Source organism: Numida meleagris, chromosome 4 (genome assembly GCF_002078875.1).
Source record: "Numida meleagris isolate 19003 breed g44 Domestic line chromosome 4, NumMel1.0, whole genome shotgun sequence".
Lineage (NCBI taxonomy): Eukaryota > Metazoa > Chordata > Aves > Galliformes > Numididae > Numida > Numida meleagris.
In genome coordinates this window covers 45,526,681-45,538,421 of record NC_034412.1, presented here as the reverse complement: position 1 = coordinate 45,538,421, position 11,741 = coordinate 45,526,681, and the positions used below count along the sequence as shown (strand labels likewise).

Genomic DNA, 11,741 nt, shown 5'->3' with positions numbered 1-11,741 from the left:
TTTGTCTTTAAAGTAAATGCAGGCTGTGCTATTGTCAGGAAATCAGTAGCAGTCCTAGGTTACTGTCCTTGTATGCTGGTCAAATATTAGATAGAGAAATTAAGCACAGACTTGAAGTTGTCAAGATACAAGATATTTTTTTTAATAAAAAATGGCCTTAAATGCTTTTGGAATAGACATCTTTTTAAAAACTAACTGTTATTAAACCCATGTGTAGATTTATTTTGATCCTTTCTGGGTGAAAAGTTCTATTTATTTCAGATGACAGTTTAGCTTGAAGTTAAATACCAAGTGAAATTTGGAAATGAATTCCTTTTATGATTATTAAAACAATATATCTGTTGAACCTGTAGGAACTTTCATTTATGTAATCTGCCTGATTAGTTGGCAAAATTTAAGATTTTTTTCTCAGTCCGGTTTGGAAGAAGATGCAATGTCAGGACCTCAGGAAAGGAAATATTTGTTAAGAAGTAGTAGTGCTTGTTATTATTTTTTTTTTCCCACTCATTGTGAACAGCACTTTCATGGTAAATTGTATAAGCTTTGTGTCCAGTTGACTGTTGTTTTCACTTGTACATTGTAGGGAAGAGTGTTACTGGCACAGTGACGTCAAGGAGAATCATTTTCTCTCCCTTCACATTTGGAACCTTTCAGTTGGAAGAGCCTTCTATGCCTGCTGCACTCGTTATGTGTTAGGCCAGGATTCTTCATGGTACTTGGGAATTTGCAAAATACTTACCAAGATCTTGTTTTATTTTTTTTATTTTTTAATTTCCTAGTTGTAAAACCACAGTATGAGAATTAGGAAAGATAAGGAGAACAATGTGAATTAATTACAGATTAACTTTTGAATACGCAACTGGTTAACAGATGTATCTTACATCCTCAATGAAAGCATCCACAATGGTTACCAGTTTTATTAGGGTTGGAGGCTCTGTGCAGCTGTTGGCTGAGCCCTCCCTCGGGTACTGTGGCTGCTGAGTTGGTACATCTGAGACAAAATGTGAGTGCTTCCACTTCGGGAGCAACTGACTTGGAAAGATGTTACTCACTGTCAGGACACTACAGAGTCAAGTCAACAGGCTGCCTGCTCCAGGTGACCATACTGTGGTTGCTTTCTACCCTTTGGGGTAAAATAGATGTGTAAATGTGCATATGTATGCATATTATCCTTACAAGACCTTTTCTAATACCGTTTTATTTTTACAGCTTATACATACTTTTTTGTACGGATTAAACATAGAGGGCTAAAGGCAGGTTTCTTCTTCTTCAAGTAATCTAGAAACTTCAAAACATGTCTATAATGAATCTGTATGCAGTCATGAACACAGGCAAAGGAAAGTTATTCTGACGTTACACACTCTGCCGCTGACCTACTATATGCTGAAGAAAGAAGTTCTTTCATAAGTGCCATACTCCTGTAAACTGTTTTATAGTATAAATAATATGTTATATCATTGCTAATGATCTACTATAGGGTCTCAGTCTGCACCTGGGACAGGCGGTTTAAAGAAGAATTCCGTACAAAACTTGAATTTCTTTTTGCAGTGGGTTTCACTGAGCCAAACTGATCACCTGTGCAGTTTGTAGAAAAACAGCAGAAATTAGATGTTCGAGATCCTTTTTGGCAAAATTAAGTTATTGGAGGACATTTGAGTTGTCTTTTCTGCTTGCTATTGAATAAAGCTATTCAATGAGTCAAGATATCATATAATCTTTGAGGGTCTTTTATATATTCAAAATTTTGAAGATACCTAGTTCAAAATGATTTGGAAGAGAATAGCCTCTGTCATCAGTATGTGACTAGATGGATGGTATTCAGTCACCTTCCATACACAGTTGACTAGAATTGTTCAAGCCACTAAGTTCTTCATTGCATGATCACTGTATGTCCTATAAGGAGATTTATTTAAAATTGGTTAAAAGCTGCACTCAGTGGGGAATTCTGCTGCTCGTTCCCTTAACCACTTTAGCTGCAGAGAACATATGATGTCTTTTTCATTAACTGTCTTTGCTGCTTGTTTGCTTTCAGTGGAGTTGTACGAGATTTTTATATTGTTCTGTAAACTCAATATTGCTGGATCCTGACTGCTTATGGCAATTGAGATGAGATTAGATGCTTTTGTTAACAGGCCCCAGACTTTAAATTTATAGGGACTAGGCACCATCTGCTCTCAATTAAAGGTCCTGAGCTCTGAAATTAATTCCTTTCAGTGGTCCATTAGACTCAATCTTTTGACCTGAAGTCATGATAAGGCTATATTAGCCTCTTGAGCCTTGGAAAAATGAGGAGTTCATGCAGGGACAGTACTAGATATTCCTTTTAGTCCTTGTATCAGTGTAGTTAGAAGGCAGAAAGCAATGATTGTTTCTCCATTTTATGGATAGAGTGAAATTTTTGGAAAGTGTCCTAGAGATTTAGAGTTCAAATCCTCACAAGTTGTAACAGGACTTGTGCTCCTAAATCATTTAAGTGCTATTAAAAAATCCTTCCTATAAAAATCAAATTAATAAGAGAATGTTGACTAAGTTTGTAGAAAGACTTGTGAAAGTGGGTAAAGAAGTCTGTTGCTCCAAGACTCTTATTTGCCCCACAGATAAACTGTGTTTTGCCTCAGCTGTCTTTCATTGATTCTGTTTGGAGCTGCAAAATCATGGGGGATTTAGCAGAAATCCTCGTCCTAGACTTATTCCCTGAGTGCTTTTGAGGAATTTGTATGTCTTGTGGTGTGGAGAAGTTGCAGGAAGTAAATGGATGGATGAGCAAATAGGTTCACATTTTTGTGGCTGTAACTATTTTTGCCCACTCTCATTTCCTTTCTGTATTTAACTCAAAATTGAGATTTGCTCTGTAAAAATACAGCAGGAAATATGATAGACTGGGGAGAACCTACAGAGGCCTTTTTGTTCCTAAGGAAAAACTCAAAGACACTAAATAACTTAGTTGATTGTTTAAATTTTACGTCAGTACTTCATAAACATGAAAATATATTTTGAAGATTTCGGAATCTGGTGGGTCCTCAGCAGGCGTTGGTTTAATGCATACAGTGCTAGTAATTTTCTGGAAGATAGTTTGCAAGAATACTGATTTTGAGATAGAAGTCTTTTCGATGTATGAGAGTATTCCTCTTTTATCCCCAAATGCAATTTATTAGACTGTTTTGGGATGTGCTGGCCACTCGGTCATGAGTAGAAGCAAACAGGGAGAGAGTTCATGTGCCTGTTTTTATTCATATCTAACAACCTCCATGACATAAAAATGCAGCAGTGTTGACTTCATACGGGGAGTGAACAAAGTCAAAGTGACTGCCAGCTCAGCGTAGATAGAATGAGTTGTGACTGTTCCACCTCTGTGTTGCTTGTTGGCGACCTGTCAGCCAGAGGTTAAGCCCGGGAGCTCAGTCTTTTATTACTCTTTCTCAGTATTTTCCTTACGTTCACCTAACTGTCTATCCAGCTCATAAATTTCTCATTCACAGGGTGGTGAGGATGCTTATCCAGTCTCGGTGCTTCTGAGGTTTACACCTTCAAGGCTGACTTTAGTGCCATTCCTTCTGCCAGCTTGATGCTGCCGAGGCAGTTTTATGTAGCTGTGTCACTCCTCTGTTGTTTTTTAGGTTGCCAGAAGATGGCCATGCCTGCCAGCTGAGCCCTCTAACTCTTAGCTGAAGTACTGGCTAAAAAAGGCTGAATTACTTTTTTTCATGGCCACGGAGAAAAAAAAACTCCTTTTGTTATTTAGTAGTTGCAATCATTATTTCCCACAAGGTCAAGTTTCAGACAACAGCCTGTTGTTTTTAGATGTGGTACGTTGTCTTTAAAAAGAGAGATTCACTATCATCTACATATAGCCATATAATGGCTTTTAAATTGGCTTCATAAACAACTCGGTAAAAAAAAAATTACTTCTTTCCGTTGCTGTCTGCAATTAATAGCTCATAACATTAAATAACTTGGGGGATCCCTGCTTTTTAACATCACCTAAATTACAATAATATTGGAGTCCCCATGATCCTACGCATTATTTCTCAGGGATACCTAAATGGCTCTGCAATCTAGTGACACAGGCATACATCTAGAAATGCAGTTTTAGTTGTGACAAATGCCCAACTACATTTTTGAAAAAATATATTGGAACTCTTTGTTTCTATCTGCTTGGTTTTTTGTTCTTTTTTTTTTCTTAAAGTAACATATCAGATAAAGCTGTTAATTGAACTTAACCATAAGATGCTGAATTTTCTGCAGTAAATGCACTAACAGCATTCTCCTTAACCAGTGAATCATCTTTGCACTTCCAGGACTCAGAGAACAAATTTAAACAGCTATATCAATATTGAAAGTACAGAAACAAAGTCCATATGCTTCTAGTTAGCACATTGCTCTTAAAAAAAGAAAACACCAATTCATTTCTTTCTTGTTTTTTTACAAGTTACTTGTCTGTGCAAATCAAATCTATTGCTTTTTCTGAAAAGTTGATCAGCTTGCCTTAGTTTAGAGTGGATTTCTTCTCTTTTCTGATCACTTCTAAACAATTGAATTTTTCATCCTCTTTTTGGAGATATTTCAACGTTATGAAAAAAGCACTAAGGAGTATTCTGATAAATTATTGCTTTAAAAAGGAATCTACTGTAATGCACTTCTGTTACAGCTGGAGAGTTAATTGAACTCAAAAGATTTGGGGTTTGTTTTCAGTGAGAAAATATCTGTGCTCAGTAAATATGAGACAGCGTCTCTTGGGGAACTGCATTACATGGTTCTGTGCTGATTCTGGTTACACCAGAATTCTTAATATGGATTTGAATTAATCATTTAGCTGACACAGTGCTATCAATTATCTCAAAATCCAGTTTTTAATGTGATTTAAACAGATTAGATTCAGAATAGAGTGCACTAAAAGGTAAGGAAGAAAAATATTGCAGTCACCTCTGAAAACAAAAAGCTTTCTGAATGTTTGTTCTCATACTCTGGATTTACTTGTATGGAACTATGATTCTCCTCTCCAGAAAGAGATTAAAAAAAGACCCGGTAGCATATTTTTATGCCAAATAAGTGACAATCCTACGCTGCCTTTAAAATGAACAAACAACCTGCCCACCAGCTCCAAAAAAGCACCCACCACCTTTTCTACCATTGTAGTCCTACTTTACTTTTGCTTGTTAAATCAAGCCTGACCTAATCTTTTCTGTGTTGTTTTTGTGTCTGTATTACCTCAGGCTGTGCTCTCATCAGACTTCACAAGCTAAGTGGACTTGAGTTTTGGATAGTCTGTGGAAATAATCAAAGAAAATGTACCATACTCTAGGATGTGATGATAATGGCTCATTATGTCCATTAAATTTAGTACTGAATCAGTGCTTGAGTACTCTGCTGTAAGTTAAGGTTAGATTCAGTGTCCTGATGACTTGCAATTACTCAAGCATAAGTGTTAGCTCAGCTAAACTCCAATCCCAGTGACTTTTGTTCTGCTTATCAATTTCTTCTGAGTTTTACACGTGGCAAGCCTTCGAAGTCTTTGCTTTGAAGTCAGAGATTCTGCAATGAAATCCTGATTTGGCCCCTGACTTGCTGTCTCTGTGTTTGCACATTACTTTCTCTTTCTGAATTTGTTTTTTCTGCTTATAAATGCACACGATAATGCTTTCTAATGCTACCTTTTTAACCTTCTTTAATGAAAGGATTTGAAAAAGTTAAGTATCATTTTTTATAAATGCATGTATATGTAAATACACATGTACATCTATATAAATTAAAATATGTGTATGGTAATTTTAATAAAGGTGGAACCTTTATAAATTTGTAAGGGTTTCCGAATCCTGCAAGTAATCTAAATGAATTATTATGAAATTTAAAAAAAACAAACTAGATTGCCCTTGGTATTTTGAGATTGTAGTAAAACTACTGCACAAAATATAAGTGATGTTTGAATGCTTACTTTTGCGTATTTTGAATAAATGGAAGTAGTTTTCTATGTTCTTTGAGCATCTGTCAAATTGCTATTACTGTAAATGTGTTCTTTATCTATTTGTAGAAGAGCAAAAAAGCAGAGATGTCGCTGCCCTTTCTTTGGTTACATGCCACCTCCCATCATAGCAGGGTACAGCTAAACTAATTTTCTCGTGCAAGCTGTGGCTAAATTGCTAGTAACTTTCTGAATTGATTCTTTTGATTTTATCAGTACTCTTAGATCAAGTACTGACATTTTTCACACTTTTATATCATACCGTTTTTATGTTTTCCCTTATCTCTTGTTCAGTACTCTTCAACCTGAGGCTTCAAATTCTATCCATTCAGTTTCAGACTAATTTCCGTTTTTTAAAAAAATGGGCACAAGAGTCTCTGCCTCCTGTTCTGCAGAGTTGCACAAACTGCTCACTGTGCTTGTTGCTTTCCCATAAGATGCACAGAATATGAGAGAGGAGGAGGTGAAACCGACTTTCCAAAACTATCTGTACTGTTCTTATATGATCTAAACAAAGCAATGGCCTTTCCTCTCCTCTTCCCCATTTCACTGAAATCATGGGAACCATTTGTCTTTGGATAGACAAGCCAGACTCCTTTCTTGCACAAAATGAATGTGCTGGGGCGTGGGTAGCCACTGATTCTTGGAAATGGAGGCAGGTGTTTAAATTTTTGCCATTGCAGGTGGATGCTAGGAGGGGCCACACTTAACCTAGCATCAGAGGTTCTGGATGGAGCTTTACTCCTTTTTTTGTATGTTTAAGATTAAAGAAGATGTCTCTGATTTCCAGCAGTGACAGGTAGTCCAACACAGCTTGCTTTTTACCAGCGTTGTGGAACTGGGTTAGTTGCAATAGTAGCTGGCACCAGAGTGCCTGACATTACAAGTGCTGGTTGTGCGTGTATTGCTGCTGGTTCTGCATATTTGCTTCCCCTCCTGGATTAGATTTTCTGCGTGAGAATTAGCAAATCTCTACCCCAGATTTGGAAGTCAATATTGTGGAGAGCAAAGCAAGGTCTGACAGCACAGCTCAGAGCGTTGCATTTTGGAGCTGCTTTGCACTCAGAGCTCTCTGACTCCATGCTAAGTGTGATGTCTTCCACACTGTATTTCTTGTGGATACCTTCCCTGCCCCTCCTCAGAGAGGGTCTGTTGTAACCTCATTTTTTGTTTGGGATCCATAGATGATGACACAGCAGACTAAAAGAGAAAATGTCTGTGTTCATATTATCTCCTTATTCTGAAATGTAGGTTGACTTCAGCTTGTCAGATTGCCCACATTTGAGAAGATTCGGGAAATCCATAGAATTCTTGCTAGCCTTTTTCATTTCAGAGCTCTTGAACTCCTCTGCTGCACAACTTTTTAACTTGCAAGTCATTGGGCTACCTTCTGAACCTGCAAGAAGTATTCTATTTTAGAGTTACCTCGTGGCCAGTAACATAGCAATAAAAGGACTTTTCAGGGAGCCAAGTACTGCCAGTTGTGGAAGCGCGATTGAGGAGGGACCAAGTCCATATGCAGCTTGACTGACATCCAGAGGTCACAGAAAGCCTGCAGCACCAATGAAGATATCATGATAGAAGCAATGTATCAGCTCATGCTATTCTAGATGGCAGTTTGGTGGAGTTATGATGAACTGTGGATCAGCCAGTGCTGTCAGGCGATAATAAAATCTAACCCTATCAGGGCAGAATGTGGATGGTTGGAGATCTTAAATCATGTATGCATATGAAAGGCTGCTTTCACGACTTCCCTCAGAGCAACTGTGGGTTTGGCTGGAGTTTGTGTCCTGCCCTCCCAGTTACCTCCTGAACAAAAGGATCAGGCTGCTTTTACTGAAAAAGATCTGACCTCATGGCTGGAGCCCATGAAAAGTGTGGAAATTCTTAGCTTTCTTCTGTACTGTGTCTGTTTGCTTCAAATGCACCATTCTCACTTCCTGGAGTTGAAATTTCTCACACTGACCAACACAGTGTTGTTCTGTTTTATTTTTGTGCCAGACATCAGTGAGCAAGTCCTGAAAAACAACACAATTGAAAGCTAGAAGCATGTGGCATTCATTCACCTCATCTCTGCCGGGAAGAAGTCTGTCTTGCAAGGCGATCTTATCACCTGAGCTCCATTTCCATGGGCTGTGCAGTGATCTGGCATTTTCAGAGCAGGATGACTTAGGAGAGACCGATGAAGGTGTTTTTGTGGGCAGTGTTAGGGAGGGACCTATCTGTGAAAGATTTACTTGCTACAGAAGAGAATCTGAAATTCATAATTTGTACTTGGAGATTATTGCCAGATATCTTCATTTTTTTTATTCTTCCTATGCTCATTTCTGTTGTTTTCTGATTGCCAGAGGAGTGCCTGAGCTTAGCTGGGGCAAGGCTACTGCCAGGGTTCCTTATTGTTCAAGCAGATTTCAAATACCAGAGTTGTTACCAGTCTCCTCGAGTGCAATCCCTTGTCTTAGGCAAGGCATATCTTACAGAACCAGACTCCTATCTGATCCAGCCACTGAGACTGGTCTTTGAATATCAGTGCACTACAGATTACTTGACTGTACATTGCAGATTCAGGGACTCCTTTTACAAAGCAGAAATCATCTTGACTTCTTCCTTAAAATGGAAGGCTTGTACAAGTGGGATCCAGACTATTTGGATCCAAAGGGAGTTTCAGCACCACAGAGCCTAGTCAGGTAGGACCAAGTTTCTTCGATCTTTCAAGTCTTTGTAGCAGTATTTGGTAGCAGAACTTCAGGACAATCTTGACAGACTTGTGTTTTCTTCCACCTAATGACTACAGAAATTCTTTAGAAATCTCTCTCAAGCATTACAGTTACCCTTTTGCAATATTATGCACGTACTCAGTACTGTTCACATTTTTTCAGGTAATATTTAAGGTTAGTTAAATATGAGGACAATTGACTTTTTTATTCCAGTAAAAAACCAGTAAGGGAGACAAGTCACACTGCTCTCCCTGGCAAAATAGAATTAAAATCAGCAAGTATGTAGCTAGATTTGAAATATGTCAGTTTAAAACCATTGTGCTGAAGAGCTTGCAACTAGAAGTCTTTAAAGTAGGCAATGGACTATGAAAAGGCTAAACAAACTGCTGACTAAATTCATTCAGAAACTAAATTATTCAACATTATCCAGTATACATTGTCAGAGCATGAATTAATATTTGGTTACTCTTCTTGGGAGCATTTTGTGCAATTGCTATAACCTGAATATTGAGAACTAGATTATTCAATCTTACTTCAAACTGATCAGCGGTATCTGCAGAAATGGGATAAGTATACCTCCAAGTTCCCGGCTATTCTTAAACTGAAAGAGAATATTCACATATGTAAATGTAAGTTTTTGATGAAACACGTAAGGCCTTTAAGACTTTAAAAATGTTTCCGTGATAGCATGCTTCATTGAAGCATATTTGAAGCATTCACAGATATGAAGTTTAAAGTAGAGAGCAATACCTAAAGTGCTAGGCTTTAAAATTGTTATCTGCACCTTTTTTTATTCTGTCAAACTAATAAAATTTATGTTGTGGTCTTCTGGAGCTGTATTCATGGATCATGCAATTGTATTTAAAGAACTTTAGATGAAAACCTTTATAGAAAGCATTTCAATATGTCTATGGATATATTAAAAACTTAATATCAAAGAATACATCAAGGAGTAAAAAAGTTACTAAAGCACTCCCCTGTGCTGCGATTAATTTGTATATTATCAAGGTCTTTATTATGAATGCAGTTCTTAATGTAGGTCTGTAATAAACAGAGTGTAATTGAATTTTCAATATTTTGCCACTAGGGAGTAATTTTCTTACAAGACCTCTGCTCCATCTTCTGGCTAATTGTCAGCAGTTACTCAGTGTTACTGCATTAATGTCACCAAACAGTGAAAACAGAACCTACCTGTTTCCAGTGTGTGTAGGGACGTGTAATTCCTGTTCTCATCTATTTACTGGCTTTGGATTGTGTGCCTTATGGCTTGCACCTTTATTAACACCGTGAAGTTTTTTGAAAATATGACTGTGGACATGAACATTTGGCTCATAAACTTGGATTGGTACAAGGTTTCAATCAAACTGAGTATTCCACGTGATAAAAACAGAGACATCCACAGCATTAGGATTTTCAGATGCACTAGTGATGGGAGCATTTTATGTAATCTGTAATCTGTTTTACTTCTTAGCAAAAGATGCCATAACTTCGAGAATACATATTGCCATTCACTTCCATTACATGGTGTGCTAGACAGCAAGTATAACAAGAGCAGAATGATTGCTGTATGTGCTACCAGTTAAACAACCGAAGTTTTGCAAGGATCTTGGTTCCATGCCTGGTCATTGTCTGCACTGATGTTTTGAATGCTTGGTGTATTTTTGCTACATTTGCAGTACCAAACTAGGAGGAGCTGCGCTTTCCTGGTTTAGATTAGCATTACTATCTTGATACATTGCAATGGCTCACAGTGCAAATGAACTAAATATTCATTTTGTGAAGGGAGAGAAAGCAGTTTGTTGGGATGTGTAAGCATATGTGAAATATGAGATAATCATATAATAATTCCTTGTGCATCTCTCTGTGCTTATAAGGCCTCACCTATTGGTGGTACTGTCCACCACTGAGATTCACAAATCAGCTATGTTTTGGAGCAGGACCACTGGGGAGAAAACACCAATATTTACCTGAAATCAGAAGCGGAAAGTATGTCCTCTGAAGTAACAGAGGCAGAACTGTTTTTTTTCTAAAGAAGGAAAAATGAGGGAAACAAAAATACAAAGGTACAAAAATGATGGTAAGAAGCAGGGAACAACTTTAAGGGTCATTCTGTCACTAGGTCAGGAAGTAACATGCTAATTGCTGCAAGAAAGTTACTCTTCTGGCACCAGGGGAGCTGAGCGCTGGTTGAGAAGTCTTGGTAAGGCTGTGAAATCTGCCTCCCAGAGGCTTTAGGAACGGGTAGTGTTCTATTAACTTTCTCGCTGTCTTGTTCATTCCCATGAATCTGTGCTCCCTGCAGATTACTGTAAACAACATGTAAAAAAGTTGCATAGCAAAAGCTGACAAAAAGTCTAGCATTATCCACCTATGATACTACAGTTGTTAGTCCTGTATAAAAAAAAAACTTGCGTAAGACATGAACTCAGACTCAGTAGCAGGATTGCGGCAGTGATATCCTTTATAATGTTCTCAGTGTAATTTTGGAGTTTGAAATTAAGATGCAGAAGCCACAAACTCCTTGTCATCCATTAGATGTGACTTGCTCTCTCCTACTCAATATACTCAATACAATTCTCTATAAAACATGTGCTTGCAATTCTACATACTACATGCTAATTGTACCTGAGCTCTTCCTCCAGCGTAAAGCATCTGCATGCTTTTGATTCTTTCATGTTATTATGCAAAGTATATTTGCCCTGAAAAGGCTTTATAATAACTCTATAGCATTCACATGCCTCCTGGAAACCTTACAAGAAGTTCAAAGCGAGGAAATTCCTTCATTTCCCCCCGGTCTTTTTTGGCACAAGTACTAGGACTCTGCTTTTATCAGACCTGTCAGGTTTCATGATTTCAGTGGGAGGTTGGCTTCTTCACTACAGTTCCTCTACCCCTGCTAATGCACCCTCTGTACCGACCAGCTGCTTTGTGCCTAGGGGCCTGCAGCAGGGCCTTGTAGCAAGAGACTGTGTACTATGAAAAACCTTGTAATGGGCTGAGCCCCTGCTTTGGCCTAGTGTTGCTGCGCCTCTCCCCTCTTGCAGTCCTGTAACCTGGCCTGGAGA

General features: G+C 38.1%; 1 protein-coding gene across 9 annotated transcripts in view; it reads left to right on the top strand.

Moving 5' to 3' along the window:
* TENM3 (teneurin transmembrane protein 3) overlaps positions 1–11,741 on the top strand; it is a 355,944-nt gene that overhangs the window by 71,881 nt on the left and 272,322 nt on the right. The window lies entirely within an intron of this gene.